This window comes from Rhinolophus ferrumequinum, chromosome X, assembly GCF_004115265.2.
Source record: "Rhinolophus ferrumequinum isolate MPI-CBG mRhiFer1 chromosome X, mRhiFer1_v1.p, whole genome shotgun sequence".
NCBI lineage: Eukaryota > Metazoa > Chordata > Mammalia > Chiroptera > Rhinolophidae > Rhinolophus > Rhinolophus ferrumequinum.
The window spans coordinates 5,361,498-5,375,471 of NC_046284.1; the positions used below are offsets into that span (position 1 = coordinate 5,361,498).

General features: G+C 41.4%; 1 pseudogene; it reads right to left on the reverse strand.

Moving 5' to 3' along the window:
* Positions 1 to 12,890: 12,890 nt before the first annotated feature.
* LOC117030134 (nicotinamide riboside kinase 1-like) lies at positions 12,891 to 13,974 on the reverse strand (annotated as a pseudogene).

The window sequence follows — 13,974 nt, forward strand, 5'->3', positions numbered from 1 at the left end:
ACTCCTTGGGTAATGTTTACTCTCTTCCTTGATATCCAGAAACTTAAATACTATGATGTAAAGTTGACAATAGTTAAATACTATAGTATAAAGTCAATACATTTTATGTTATGTGATAGGAGGATTAGAGAGGGAAGAAAACAAAGATATTTTATACGCACAAACACACCTTCACAAACACAGTGATAAAAAAATGAAGAAACATTCATGACAATTACATTCCATATTTCTGTTACTGGTCACATGGCCATATCTGGTATTCATAATTACTTTCTTTCACTGTCTGTTCTGTATTCCATTTGAGCTCACCAAGTACCTCAACTGGTTGTGGTTCTTTAGTTGGTGGGGTGACCCAAACTGCATTCTTCAAGGGTACGGGACATTTGTAGTCCTGCCTGAACTGGGTTATTTTAGTTCTCCACTGGCTTTAACCACAAGGCATGGTAAGTAATACTAAGAGATACCGTAAGGGATTGTCTATACTCCAGACAGAAGTCCTTATCTTCATTACCTACTGTGGAGTAGCACCCTTGGTAGTCAGGATCAATCACCCCAACCAATACCTTAACTCCCTTCTTTGTCTGCTGATTCACAGGCACAAGGAGCCCATAGTAGCCCAGAGGCAGTCCTAACTTCCAGTTCAATGGAATCATTGCTGTGTCTCCTAGCAGAAGCATTCATCCCCCTAGAACTGATTTTTTGGCCAGCAGAGCATAAGATCTCAGGGACAGGAAGCAAAAATTTTGCTAACAGATCACTAAAGGCAAGTGATGCTACTTACCTTTAGTGAGTGGTCCATTTCCATTTGCACTCCTTGATTCCTGGGCCTGTGAATCCTGCCTTTTGGAGAAACAGCCTTCTAGAGAACCTTGCGCCAGCCCTGCAAGGTATTGCCTCCTAGATGGCAATACCTGTAACTAAGTCTTCAGTCTTCAGAAGGCCATTCCACTGTTCTAACAAGCCAGTTGCTTCTGGATGTTGGGGGATGTGTCAAGACCAGTGAATTCCAGGAGCATGGGCCCATTGCCTCACTGCATTTGCTGTGAAGTGAGTTCCTTCATGAGAAGCAGTGTTGTGTGGAATACCATGACAGTGAGTAGGGTATTCTGTAATTCCATGGATGGTAGTTTGGGCAGAAGCATTGTGTGCGGGAAAGGAAAATGCATATCCAGAGTAAGTATCTATTCCAGTAAGAATAAAACACTGCCCCTTCCCTGATAGAAGTGGTCCGATGTAATCAACCTGTCACCAGGTAGCTGGCTGATGTGGTGATGCCAGAGAATCTGGCTGAGGGGAGAGGATAAAGCAGCCATATCAGTAGTGTACAGTAATATGAAGTGAAAACTGCTACAATTTTATTCAAGCTAAAATATTACTGTAGATTACTGTAGATATCAAAAGGAGAGTACACTAAAACACAAGCAGACAGAGAGTGGAACCAAAGGTAGTTAACTCACTCTAGCTAAAGACAGTTGATCTGGAGAAATCCCAATATTTCCCAAAAAGAAAGCAAGGAGAAAAAAACCAACTAATGTGAACCTTACATAAAAAAAATAATGAAAATGAGAAAGGAAGAGCAGCTAGTTAACTCAGAAAAGGAGCATATCTTTAATAATAATCTACAAAATACAGAATACATTTTCTGAGATTGTTTTGGAAAAGAGGCCTGTTTGCAACAGAACTAGGACAGCATAAGGAGAGAACAAAGTTAGGTGAAAAGGAGATGCATGCTTATTGTTGGTATACTCTCCACTTTATGGATAAACAAAAACTGAATGGTAAATAATTTAAGAATAGTGTATTTGTGTATAAATCAAATTATTAATGAAGGTGAACTAGAAAATATTTGACAGACAATGGAAAGCTAACAAGTTGATATTTGATGTTCCTCGGGAATAGCCTACCATTCAACAAACAGAAGAAATAATCAAATGAAAAGCTGGAAATAAAATGAAGGCCATGTGCATAAGAATGTACAAATTAAAAATGGAAAAATTAGGAAATTAAAAAACTAGAAAGTATGTGGATTAGAGAGAGAAGATAAGGAAAAGAATAAAACCATTACAGATTAAACCAACATAAAGCAACAAAGATAAGTCATCATTACAGATAATCATATAAAGTACAAGGAGGGCTAGCATGAAAAAATGTTTTTAGAATATGGAGAATCAACAAAAAGTGTGAAAATGATCCGAGAAAAGCAAATATGTTGAAGAGCTAGAACTTAAATCTAGGCATAGTTGATTTGAAAGTCTACACTGTCGCCCTGCCCTTGGATTCACGCACAACCACTCATCTCCAACTTTTATTGGTACACTTAGCTCATTTTAATTCCATGTTACACTCTACACTACACCACTGTGTTTATTCAAAACAGCAGGATAGGGAGGATCAGAGTGTATCACTTAGGAATCCTAGACATCTGCTGTCCTTAAAGCCAATTCTGATGTATGCTCTAATAGGAGAGGAACCATACCTAAAATCTGATCCAGATTACAATGCAGCCTTTCACTGAGAAAATCTGGGAAAGAGTTCATCTGACCTGCTCAGCAGGGAAGGCCTGAGGGGAGAAGGTGGAGTGCAGTAGGGCCATGGCAGCCAGCAATCTTGCACTTATAAAATGTAAACATCTGCCCAGTCAGAGGAGACAGCAGCTCTCAGGGCCTCGCATCCTCTGTCCTGAACTGGTAAACTGCATCCTTTGTGCTCTCTACCTCCCGACCTACTTCTAAACTTCATCTCTTATTTACTACACACTGAGGCCTCCTCCTCATATCTGCTACTTGGTACTAGACCTCAAGCACTGACCTCTACCTTCCGTCCTTCCTCAGTTACTTAACCTCTCTGTGTCTGAAGTTCCTCTTCTATCCAAAGAGAATAATAATCCTGGGGTTGGCTCTGGACCCTAGTGGCTTTGGGTATGATCATATTTTCTAAAGTTCGAACAAGAACCTTATGAAACTTTCAACAACAAAAATACAATCCTTTAAAGTGAAACAAAACAGGAAAAACTAATAACATCAAATTTGCCATTTAGGACCAGCCCCGTGGCTCAGGTGGTTGGAGCACCGTGCTCCTAAAGCTGAGGTCTCCGGTGGGATTCCCACATGGGCCAATTGAGCTGCGCCCTCTACAGCTAAGATTGTGAACAACAGCTCTCCCTGGAGCTGGGCTGCCAGGGGCTGCCTTGAGCTGCCGAGAGCTACTGTGAGCAGCCAACTGATGACCAGCAACCGACTGCCTCAGCTGGGGGGAACGCAAGCCTCACAATACCAGCATGGACCAGGGAGCTGTGTCCTACACAACTAGACTGAGAAACAACGGCTTGAACCGGAGTGGGGGGAGGAGGCGGAAAAAAGGGGGGGGGGAATTCGCCATTTAAACTACTGACTCAACTAATTAACAGGGACTGTAAGTTTCCAACATTAAATCATGGGCCAGGGGCTTGCTTCAGGATGAACTGAAAAACAGTTAAGAAGCCAGTGATCTCATCTATTCTAGTGATGCTGTGGACACTCCAAATCCTCATATTCTCAAAAGAATGGACTTGGCTTTGCCTCTTGCTTGTTCCCATGCTCAAGTATCTGCCTTTCATCCAGCACAGTTTCCCTATCTGTGCAGTAAGGAAAGAATATGTTTTCCTGACAGGCCAGGGCCGATGTTCACCAGTGTTACTTTATGTAATATCCCCAAGAGTCCTCTGGAGAGAAGCAGAGGAAAGGACTGTCAAGAGCTGCAGCTACATAAACCGCCTGCGAGGATAGATTTGTAGTGAATTTGGTTAATATAGGCATGGAATCCTCCGAATCAGATAAAGTGTGACAATGTGTCCCCCCTGCCAAGACATCTGGACTATATCAGTCAGGTAACTGTGTTGAAGACCTCCTTTGCTCTGCTGGTGAACACTCCATCTTTCTGTTCTCCAGGGAAGTATTTGGTCTGGAACCCACTTATTTCTCTGAAATGTTTTTCTATAACTTGGGCTCTCAGATACTTTCAGTATCAACAGGAAGAGACCTGCCTTCGAAACATTCACAAAAGCCAAACAATACTTAGACCCTTAGAAAAAAGAGGTACTTGTTATCTCTCTCAGAAGACCTCACAGGCTATTTATTCTTGACATCCTTTTTTTTTTTTTTTTTTGCTTTACCGGTTCTCTGACACCATACACTTTCCTCTTGCAAATAAACATACGCCCTTGTGTCCCCAGAAAAACTACAAACGCTTGGCAAAGGGGTGGGGGGCATTCAAGTGATTCTCTTGGGTTTCTGATTAGTAGAAAGTCTCCTCTTATAGTCTGTCCTCTTCTTACATCAATTTTCTTATTCTACCTTACATTTCACTCCCACATTAGCTCCATTGTCTGTGCTCTAAGAAAACTTTGGCTCTGTACATCCCCCTTCCCCTTCAGCGGTGCTGATCAGATGAGCTCAGGAAATACCAACTCACAAATGTTTTCTATGATCATTTTACAGTAGTAATAAGTAATACCTAAATAACTAAATGTAATAACATAATAAGCAGAACCAAATGTGTGGTGGGTAGGGATGGAGCCTGTCCTACTGTCAAATGAAGAGAGAGCATCAGAAATTATCAACTCACATGAAAATTCTGGGGCTGTTTCCAGCACAACCGCCAGACACAGGCAACTCAGTGCTAATGGAAAATATGAGGCCGTGCAGCTCAGAAATTGTCCCGGAACAGCCATTTGTGCTTCCTCATTTGTCTGCATCCAGCTCTCAATGGCACTGGATTTCAGAATGACCAGCCTCAAACTCATTGAAGACTCTCCTTGTCCATAAATAAAGAGCCCTGTGTGTGTGTGTATGTGTGTGTGTGTGTGTGTGTGTGTGTGTTGTGTGTGTGTGTGAGAGAGAGAGAGGAGAGAGAGAGAGATCCACACCCAGAGAAAGAAACAGAAGGAAGCAAAAGCAAAAAGACAATTTTCTAGTCAAGGGATGGAAAGTACAGCATAAGGAATATAGTCAATAATATTGTAATAACTATGTATGATGCCCGGTGGATACTAGACCTACAGAGGTGATCACTTCAAAGTTATATAAATGTCTAACCACTATGCTGTATACCTGAAACTAATATAATATTGTATGTCAACTGTAATTGAAAAGTTTTTTTAAAAACCTTAAATTGACTATTTCTCACAGTTATTCAAAATGCATCATTTTAACTGATCATCTGAAGTACCAATAGAGCCTAAATAGGTATTATTCACTGAACTAGTTTGTGGTTTTGGCTTTTACTAGAGAATTGAGGTCAGGTAAGAATTAACATTGTAGTGACAAAAAAAAAAAAAAAGGAAACAATATGCTTCTCTGCTTGCCCTAACCTCATCCACATAATGACCATGAGGTAGGCTTGAAATGCATTCCAAAATTCTTGTCTATGAGCCTACTTTTATAGCACTGCAGCTGCTGAAGGCCAACCAGTATCTGTAGGGAGAATATATCTGCAGAGAATAGCCAAGAAGGCACCTCCAGATGTTATCTGTCAGTTTTTTATAGATGCTCTTTATCAGATTGAGGAATTTCCCTTCTACTTCTATTTTGTTGAATTTATTTTCATGAAAGGGTGTTGGCTTTTGTCAAATGCTTTCCTTCCCCTTGACATCTATGTGATGAGCATGAGATTCCCCACCCCCTGCATTCTATTCATACGGTATATTACATTGATTTTCATGTTAAACCAACCTCACATTCACCAGGCAAGCTGCTTGAGTACGTGTGTGTGTGTGTGTGTGTGTGTGTGTGTGTATCCGTAGCATGATGAGAGGCCAAGCGCTTGGGGGAACCTGCAATTAGTTTGTCATGGCTGGCGAGTAGGGTGAGTGTGGGTGGACGGTGGTGGTTGTGGCTGGAGAAGAGGCAGGCAGCAGCCAAGATGAAGGTCCTGGTATGCTATGCTCAGGTTTTGGAATGCGTTGTAGGCTATTGTGAGCCCACTGCAGTCATTAAGCTCGGGGGTGACATGACCTGATTTGCTTCCAGAAGGACAATTCTGGCAGCTGTGTGGAAAATAGAATAGAGAAGGTTGAGGTTGGAGTTAGAAAGCTGCTGCAGTATCCCATTCAAGAAATGACTCTATGTTGAACTTTCTGAGAAACTATCAAACTCTTAGCCTACTCTGAGGGTTTGGGCTTATTCCCTGAACTCAGCACGGTACCCTGGAAAATGGAAAGAACTTGGAGCCTTCCTATTGCTGGTGAAATCTAACAGTGGCAATTGAGGGTTCCTCTGTTCACAAAGGTATTTACTTGATTTTGTCCTACATATTGCCTCAGTCCATTTCAAGTTAGAAGGTCTTAAGTTTCATTCGCAAAATTTAACTGATTCACATTTTTTCCTTCAGTATTGCTTCTGGGGAATGGGGGCAAGATACAAAGTATGTTAAACAAAAGATTCTCTTTACCAGACTCTTTTTTTTTGTATTCCTTGGAAGACACTTTCCTTCTTTTTTCCCTCCTTCCCTCTTTCCCTTCCTCCCTTCCTTCTCTTCTTCTCCTGCTTTTTACCATTTCTTTTTTTTTTTTTTAATTTATTGGGGTGACAATTGTTAGTAAAATTACATAGATTTCAGGTGTGCAATTCTATATCACATCATCCATAAATCACACTGTGTGTTCACCACCCAGAGTCAGCTCCCCTTCCATCACCATACATTTGATCCCCCTCACCCTCATCCCCCACCCCCCAGCCCCCTTACCCTCTGGTAACCACTAAATTACGTTATTCATCTATTAAGTATGATGGGGAAAGGGAGATTTTTTTTTTACCTTTCTTCACTCCACCATCTTTTTTTACAAAGAAATCTCTCATTTGGTTTTAAACTGTTAATTTTTCCCTCGAGATATATTCTGGCTAACTTTGAGTTAATTAGTTTTAGACAAATTTAAGATTTCTAATCTTTCATATGTGGGACGCTAATGGATCTGTGATTATCAGTGTCCTTACATTTTTATCATTTTATCAAGTCTTATGTTAATCATCATCTCCATTTCATCCCAAATAATACAAGAACCATGTCTTACAAGTCAATGCTGTCCAACATTTAGTTTTAACTTTGTTAATTATACTATTTTATATAGTCTATCCTTTTTTACACTCATGGCCATGGTTACTGGTTTCTTTGTTCACAATTCCTCTGTTGCATCTTACTTCTCTCTCTTATGTTCAGTTTACCTTTAATAGAAGAACATCTTTAAGCTGTTCCTTAAGTGAGGGCTTGTGTGTGGTCATCCCTCTCTATCTTTGTTCAAAAAAATATCTTTACTTCACCCTCATCTTTGAATAATAGTTGAGTTGGGTGTGACACTCCTGCTAATTTCCCCTTTGGGTGCATTAGTGATATGAATACAATTTTATTGTGGATGGTCAGAAATCTGCTGCCAGTTTTTTATTACCCTGATAGTCCTGTGTCTCATCTTTCTAGCTTGCTTTTATGATCTCCCTCTTGTCTTCGTTGGCCTGCAGTTTTCCCATGATTTGGTTTTACTGATTCTCTGTGTAGCTTGTGCTTTCAGAATATGAGGAATCACATCTTTTAGCAAATCTGGAAAATTTCCAGCCAGTGTCCCTTTGAATATTGGTTTATACCTGTCTCCCTATTCTCCAATTCTGTCATTCCTACTAGCTATTTTTTGGTCCTTTGCATTCCCCCCCCCCCATATTTCGTAACCTTTCATACATTTCCTATCTGTCCTAGTTGCCTTCTGAATAATTTATTTAGCTCTATCTTCCAGTTCATTAAAGCAGATAAATCTGCTTTTAAACCTATCCCCTGAGCTTTTGATGTTACTGAACATGTTGTTTTTCATTTCTAGAAGTTTCATTTGGTTCTTTAAAAAAACAGCCTCTTCTTTTATCCACCGAATCTTGGTCTTTCCCTATTTTTTCTAAGTATCCTAAACTTATTTTATATACTCTGGTAGTTCAATTATCTGAGGTTCTTGGTGGTCTAATCCTGCTCATCATGCTGACAATCACAGATTTCTTTTTCCTTATGTGTTTTATCATTTTGATTGTGGGTTTCGTGCAGAGCTTCATCTGTGGGACTTCTGTGAGATCTGAACTGAGGATGTGTCTCCCAGAGAGGTTGTGTGTTTACTTCTGCCAGGAGACCTCAGGATATGTCTGGGATGGTATATTTTTTTTACATTAATTTGTGAGCTTGGGGTTTCCTGGACTAAACAAGAGGTATTAACTCCAACCCTAGATCAGGATGACAATAGCCCTAGAGTTACAAATTATCAGGGGAAGCATTTTATTTTCTTCCACCAGAACCCATGAAGAGACCAAACTCCCTTGTCATCGCCCCATGGTGATGGGCCGATGTCCTTTCTAGTCCACCCTTTAATTGACTGTGTAGTCCTTGTGAGAAGGTACTAGGGCTTTTCTCCTCTCCCTGATGGTCAAGTCCTACTGCCTAACATAAACTCAAATGCACATTGATCTGCTCTTCAGGCTCCTTTTTGTTTTCTGACACCTGAGAGCACTTTCCATGACAAACTCATCATGTGCATAAAAAGGGATATTTATTAAATTTTGTCCAGCCTTTTAAAGCACTTGGTAGCAGGAGGGTTTTCAGGTTACCTAGTGTGCACTATTTCCAGAAATGGAAATTACTTTCCCCTTTATAACTCACACAGCACTGAGAAGCTCCCACAAGTTTTCTGGAAGATGGCCAAAATGATGGAGAACATTTTTCATGACTATGTAGCCTCAGAGAAGGGTTAGACCTCTGGGACGCTAGACACCCAATGACAGCCTAAGGTAATTGGGAGCCAGGGGTTGAAAGAGCCTTAATTGCCCAAAGCCACATGTCACTAGAAATTTCTGCAAGAGCTGTTATGAACTGGTTATGTCTGTGAGATGTTTTTGCCCTAGGATCAGAAGTGGAAAAACATGAAGACCCTGTCATGATGGGAGTCCGACCCCAGGCAAATGGTAGTAAGACAAGATTGGTTTTAGTGCATGCATTATCTGGGGCCATATAGAAGCAGGTGCTGAAAGCTGCAGAATAGTTACTGGGCATACTCAAAATACAGTTAAACCTACAACTCCCTGAGGCACAGATAACTGATTCTGTGTACCCTTTGAAAAGAAATGTGTAAAGTTGATTATTATGCTTTATTCATAAAATAAAAAAGGGATTAGGAGTGATGCAAAACTTACATATGACATAACAGAAGTGATACAAGAATGGACACTGCTAAACTCCAGATACAGGTGTGCAATTGCCTCTTAGACATCTCCACATTCATGTTCTACATGCACCTCCAACTCAGCTACATCCAAGACTGGAAACAACTTCTCTCCAAGCTCCCTCTCTCTTCTAATATTCCCTGTATGAGCAAGGTGTGTTCAGCTGGCCAAATCGATCATCTAGGAGTCTTCCTTGATGCCTTCCTTTCTCTCACAATTAATCGGACACTAAGTTCAGTACACTCCACTTTCAAAATGCCTGTCAAATGTATCTATTTCTCTCCTTGGCATTGCTGGGGAGCGGCAAGGCCCAGGTTCACGCTCCTCTTGGGAACAAGAGAGGCCGCACCTCTTCTGTACCTTGCCCAAGCTTGTGGAACCATCCTGTCTGAAGGGACTCTTTTCCCCTTCGTATTTCTATACAACATTGTTTAATGCTTTGAATTCCTTTCAGGCTCCGGGTTTTAGAGTTCACTACAGAAAGAATTTCAGGCTATTTGTTTCCCTCCAGGCTGCAACTGGAATCTTGAGGGCAGCCGGGAGGGCAGGCATGTGCATTCTTGCAAACCCTCTTGTGTTTCTGATGTGCAGCTCTGGTTGGGAGCCACTGCACAAAATGGTGAGCTATTTGAGTGCAAGAACTATGCCCTTCAACTTGTATTTATCAAAACAACACAGGCCAATACCTGATATAGAATCAGTGCTCAGTAAATGTTCAGGCGAATGAGTGAATATATAAACTGGAGAATGATAGAAATGGATGGTAGGGATCTTAGGAGTTTCTCAGTACAATCCCCGTGTTGTTTTTTTTGTTTGTTTGTTGTTTGTTTTCAGTTGTTTTGCTGTTGGGATGGATTGCGCCTTCTGGTGGCAACCACAGCCCACTAGTTATCCAGCTTCCCTAGGTGTTTTGTCGTGAAGAGGGATTTCAGGTCATCTAGATTGTACTACTTCCAGAAACAGAAATTATTTCTTTTCCTTTTCTAACTCCCACAGCACCGGGAAATTCCCACAGAATTCCCAGAAGAAGAACATGATGAAGGAAACCACTTTCCCTACATACACTTTAGCAAATGAAGCACTAGACGTGGCCCTAAGACACCACTTTCCTGGTATCTCCTAAGAACTCTTTTCTCGCATTGGTTATTTTCACCTGTTTTCTTCTGCAGGTTCCTTTCTGTTCGGGCTCAGTTTCCATTTTCTTTCTGCCTGGACTTGTAGAAAATGCAGGAGTCAATGTTTCCCAGCCTTTCCCACACCAAATGTGTATGCACATGTATGTGCCTCCGTACACACACACAAACACACACACACACACACACACACTCCTGAAATCTTGAGGAACTTTCAAAAGGAACGTGAAAGGTGAATGCTTTTATTAGTATCATTTCATATGAAATACAACATTTTGGACACTTGGAGGTACTCTAACCACAGACTTTCTATCGCTGGAAAGGAGTAAGCAGTGCAGGGTGCTTATACACAAAATAACAAAATAACTTATCCACAAAATAACTTATCTTCCACCATGTGCATTAGTCCTAACATGTTTACAAAGTAAAAGAGGCAGCTTTGGTGAAGGCGAAAAAGTCCTGGACCCATAGTTCAAAAACCTGGGTTACAGGACTGGCTCTGTCACTTGCTATGTCTGTTTCCTCATCTGTAAAATCAGGGCAATAGTACCACTTCATATTAATATAACCTCTGCTGCAAAAGACTGGCTTCGGTACCCTGGCTCTGAGCTCCCACAGACCCCTTGTGCTCAACCAGTACTACAGTTGTCTGTTGAGATGTCTGTCTGTCATGGTAGAAGGCGGTCTCCTTGAGGGCAGAAATTGTAGTTGTCACCCCTGCTGTACACAACAGGGTAGTCAGTGAATGAAAAACGTTGAAAAGTTGCATATTTCTGTCCTCTGAAGTGTTTACATTTCTGAAACAATAATTCCTGTTTTACAATTATCAGTAGGCTACCAGGATAGTACAAATCTATTTTTATTGTATATAAATGTGATGTATGGAAGTTCCAAGTTGATAGGCATTTGGTGATTCATTCACCATGTTACCTAACAGTTTGGGAAACTTGTTAGATTCTCATAGCAGGGAGTATTGCAGTAAATTTTTCTCGCCTGCTTTTTCAGTTGATGTGTTCCTGGGACACGTGTTTCCTCAATAATAAGCCTTGACTGTGTCACTTGACTAAGCCACTTTAAAGATTTGTTAAAAGACGTTTTTGTGTGCACTGACTGACTCATATGCTTCTCACAACAACCCCATGACATAGGCAGGGAAGGTACTGCGGCTACCAGGGGACAGATGAAGAAAGCAGTGTTCAGAGACATGAACTGAGTCAGCACACACCTTATCAAGAGCGAGTCTGTGGCAGAGCTAGGCCTAGAATGAAACCAAGTTTCTCATTCTCAGTCTGGTGTGTTTCACACAATCCATTAGTTCAATCCAGTTGCTTTTTGTGATGCTGCCTCAATGACATTTTTGCATCTCATTCTAGTCCTGCTTCCCAATTGCCCCTCCCACTACTTGCCTCGGCATACTCTGTGCTCAACCAGAGCCTCTCTCTCCCTTCCCAGAACATGTCCTCTTGCAATTTCCTGCCTCGCATCTTTGCATCTGTTCCCACCTCTTGGTGGGCACCCACAACCCCCCATCACTGCATGTTGAATCCTTTGTGGGTCAGCCCTCCTAGATGAGATCTCTCTGCCCTTGAACCCACAGAGCAGTCTATGCATTGTTCTATAGGCATTTCCATACTTGTTTCATTCCCTTTGCTCCTTTTCATTCCACTTAAAACAAGACAAATTTATTCTCTTACTTCTAGAGGCCATTAGTTGCGGTGTTAGCAGGGTTGGTTCCTTCTGGAGACTCTAGTGGGGAATCCGTTTCCTTACTTTTTTAGCTTCTGGAGGCTGCCTGCATGCCTGGGTTCATGACCTCTTCCTCACATCACTCCACTGTCTTTGATCTTCACATCTCCTACTTACTTCTTCCCTCTAACTCCCTTTACTCTTAATTCCCTTGTTCTGTGCTCCCACAGTCTCCTGTGCTCAGTCAGGTTTTTTTTTCCTTACTGTAGGGGAATTGTTGATTTATTTCATGTGACTGCTACTCCTGGTAAATGCCATTATTTGCAGGAAGTGGGCACTGGTATGGGATGGTAACTAATATTTTTAAAAAAATAGAAAAATACCAGAGTACCTTGTATATAAGGTAAACATCTTATGATACTTGATATGTGTGTATACACACACATATATACATGTAGACATATATAGACACACACACACATCGAGACACATACATACACACATATAGACACAGACACACAAATATGCACACAGTAGGCTACATATATACTGGACTGTGATGTAAACCTAATTTCGTACTCTGGGTTCAATTCAGAAAAGATTGACAACCATTGGTCTAGAGGAACTGACGCACTGTGTTATATCTATACACTCCTTGGAATGAGAACAACTCATGAAGGTAAATTCCTGTCCATGATCATGGATAAGTATTTACTGGGGAAAATCATGTGTGATTGAACAAACAAAACAATAGCTGTCATTGTACCAAAGTACATATTATATCTTGGTTAAGGCTCTTGAATTCCTTCGAGTTCCCCAGTTCAGCCCAGGAAGGATTCAGTGTGTTCCATTCTTATGCTGTTACTTACAGACATTTTTGCTTTGCTAGTTCTTCTTAGATCTTCACATGCTTTGGATTCAGATTTTGTTCCATCCAGGTAAATGATTTCCCACTGTGATGTCCTCCATTTCTCCTCTGTGCTTTACATACGTGGGCCACGTGTGGCCATCAAAGTACCCTGGGGGTTCTGAAGACTTGCATACCCTTGTGTTACTGGTGCAGGGGGCCTTGCCCCTCTCAGGAGGGGCAAGAGAGTGGGCAAAACAGTTTTGCAGAGAGAAAGGCTTATTAAATAGAAAGCTTGATGCACCAAGAGAACACACTCTGAAAGAGAATGGATGTGGCTCCCTGAGGCTTACAGGCACAGCGGTTTTATAGGCTCTTGGGGTTGCTGGCCACCCCTTCCTTTCTCCCTCCCCAAGGTATGTCAAGGTGGGTCCTACACTGCACCTGCACAGTGTACCTACATGTTACTTCCTGGGCCGCCTGTCTTATTAGCTTCTTAAATCTCCACCTAAGGGAGTGTTTTTTACTATGATAATGAGGACAAGTTAAGTACAGGACAACTCTTAATTAATCTGCATGGGTGACTTTAGAAACTTTCCCTGGCCCACTTATCTCTCCTGTGATTATGGCTCTGTCAGCTCATTGTTTCTTTTTGGCCGGGGGATGTGGCGGCAGGCTGTGTGACCACCCACTATACTTGTACTCCTCTTCCTCTTAACATTCTTCATACGGAATGGTCAGAAAGTAGCTACTATTCCATATAATGTCAAGGTGCCGATAATTAAAGAGAAGGAAATCTTCGATGATTAATATGGGAATTTCCTCGACATTTCCCCAGTCTGTTGATACCAGAGGGTATCTGGGGCTTTCCATCCAGCAAGAAATTGTGGACATCATTTTCTCCATGTTAAGTGCTTCAAGTACATCATACTGCAGAAATCCATTTTTATGTCTCTATCTCAGACTCTGGCTTAAGGAAATCGTCCTGAGATACGACACTGCAGTTTGGGAGATGTTTCTGCAAATTCTTAGCCAGTGTTGTCTTCCCACCATTTGTCACACCACTGATTCCAATGACAAATGTTTTCAT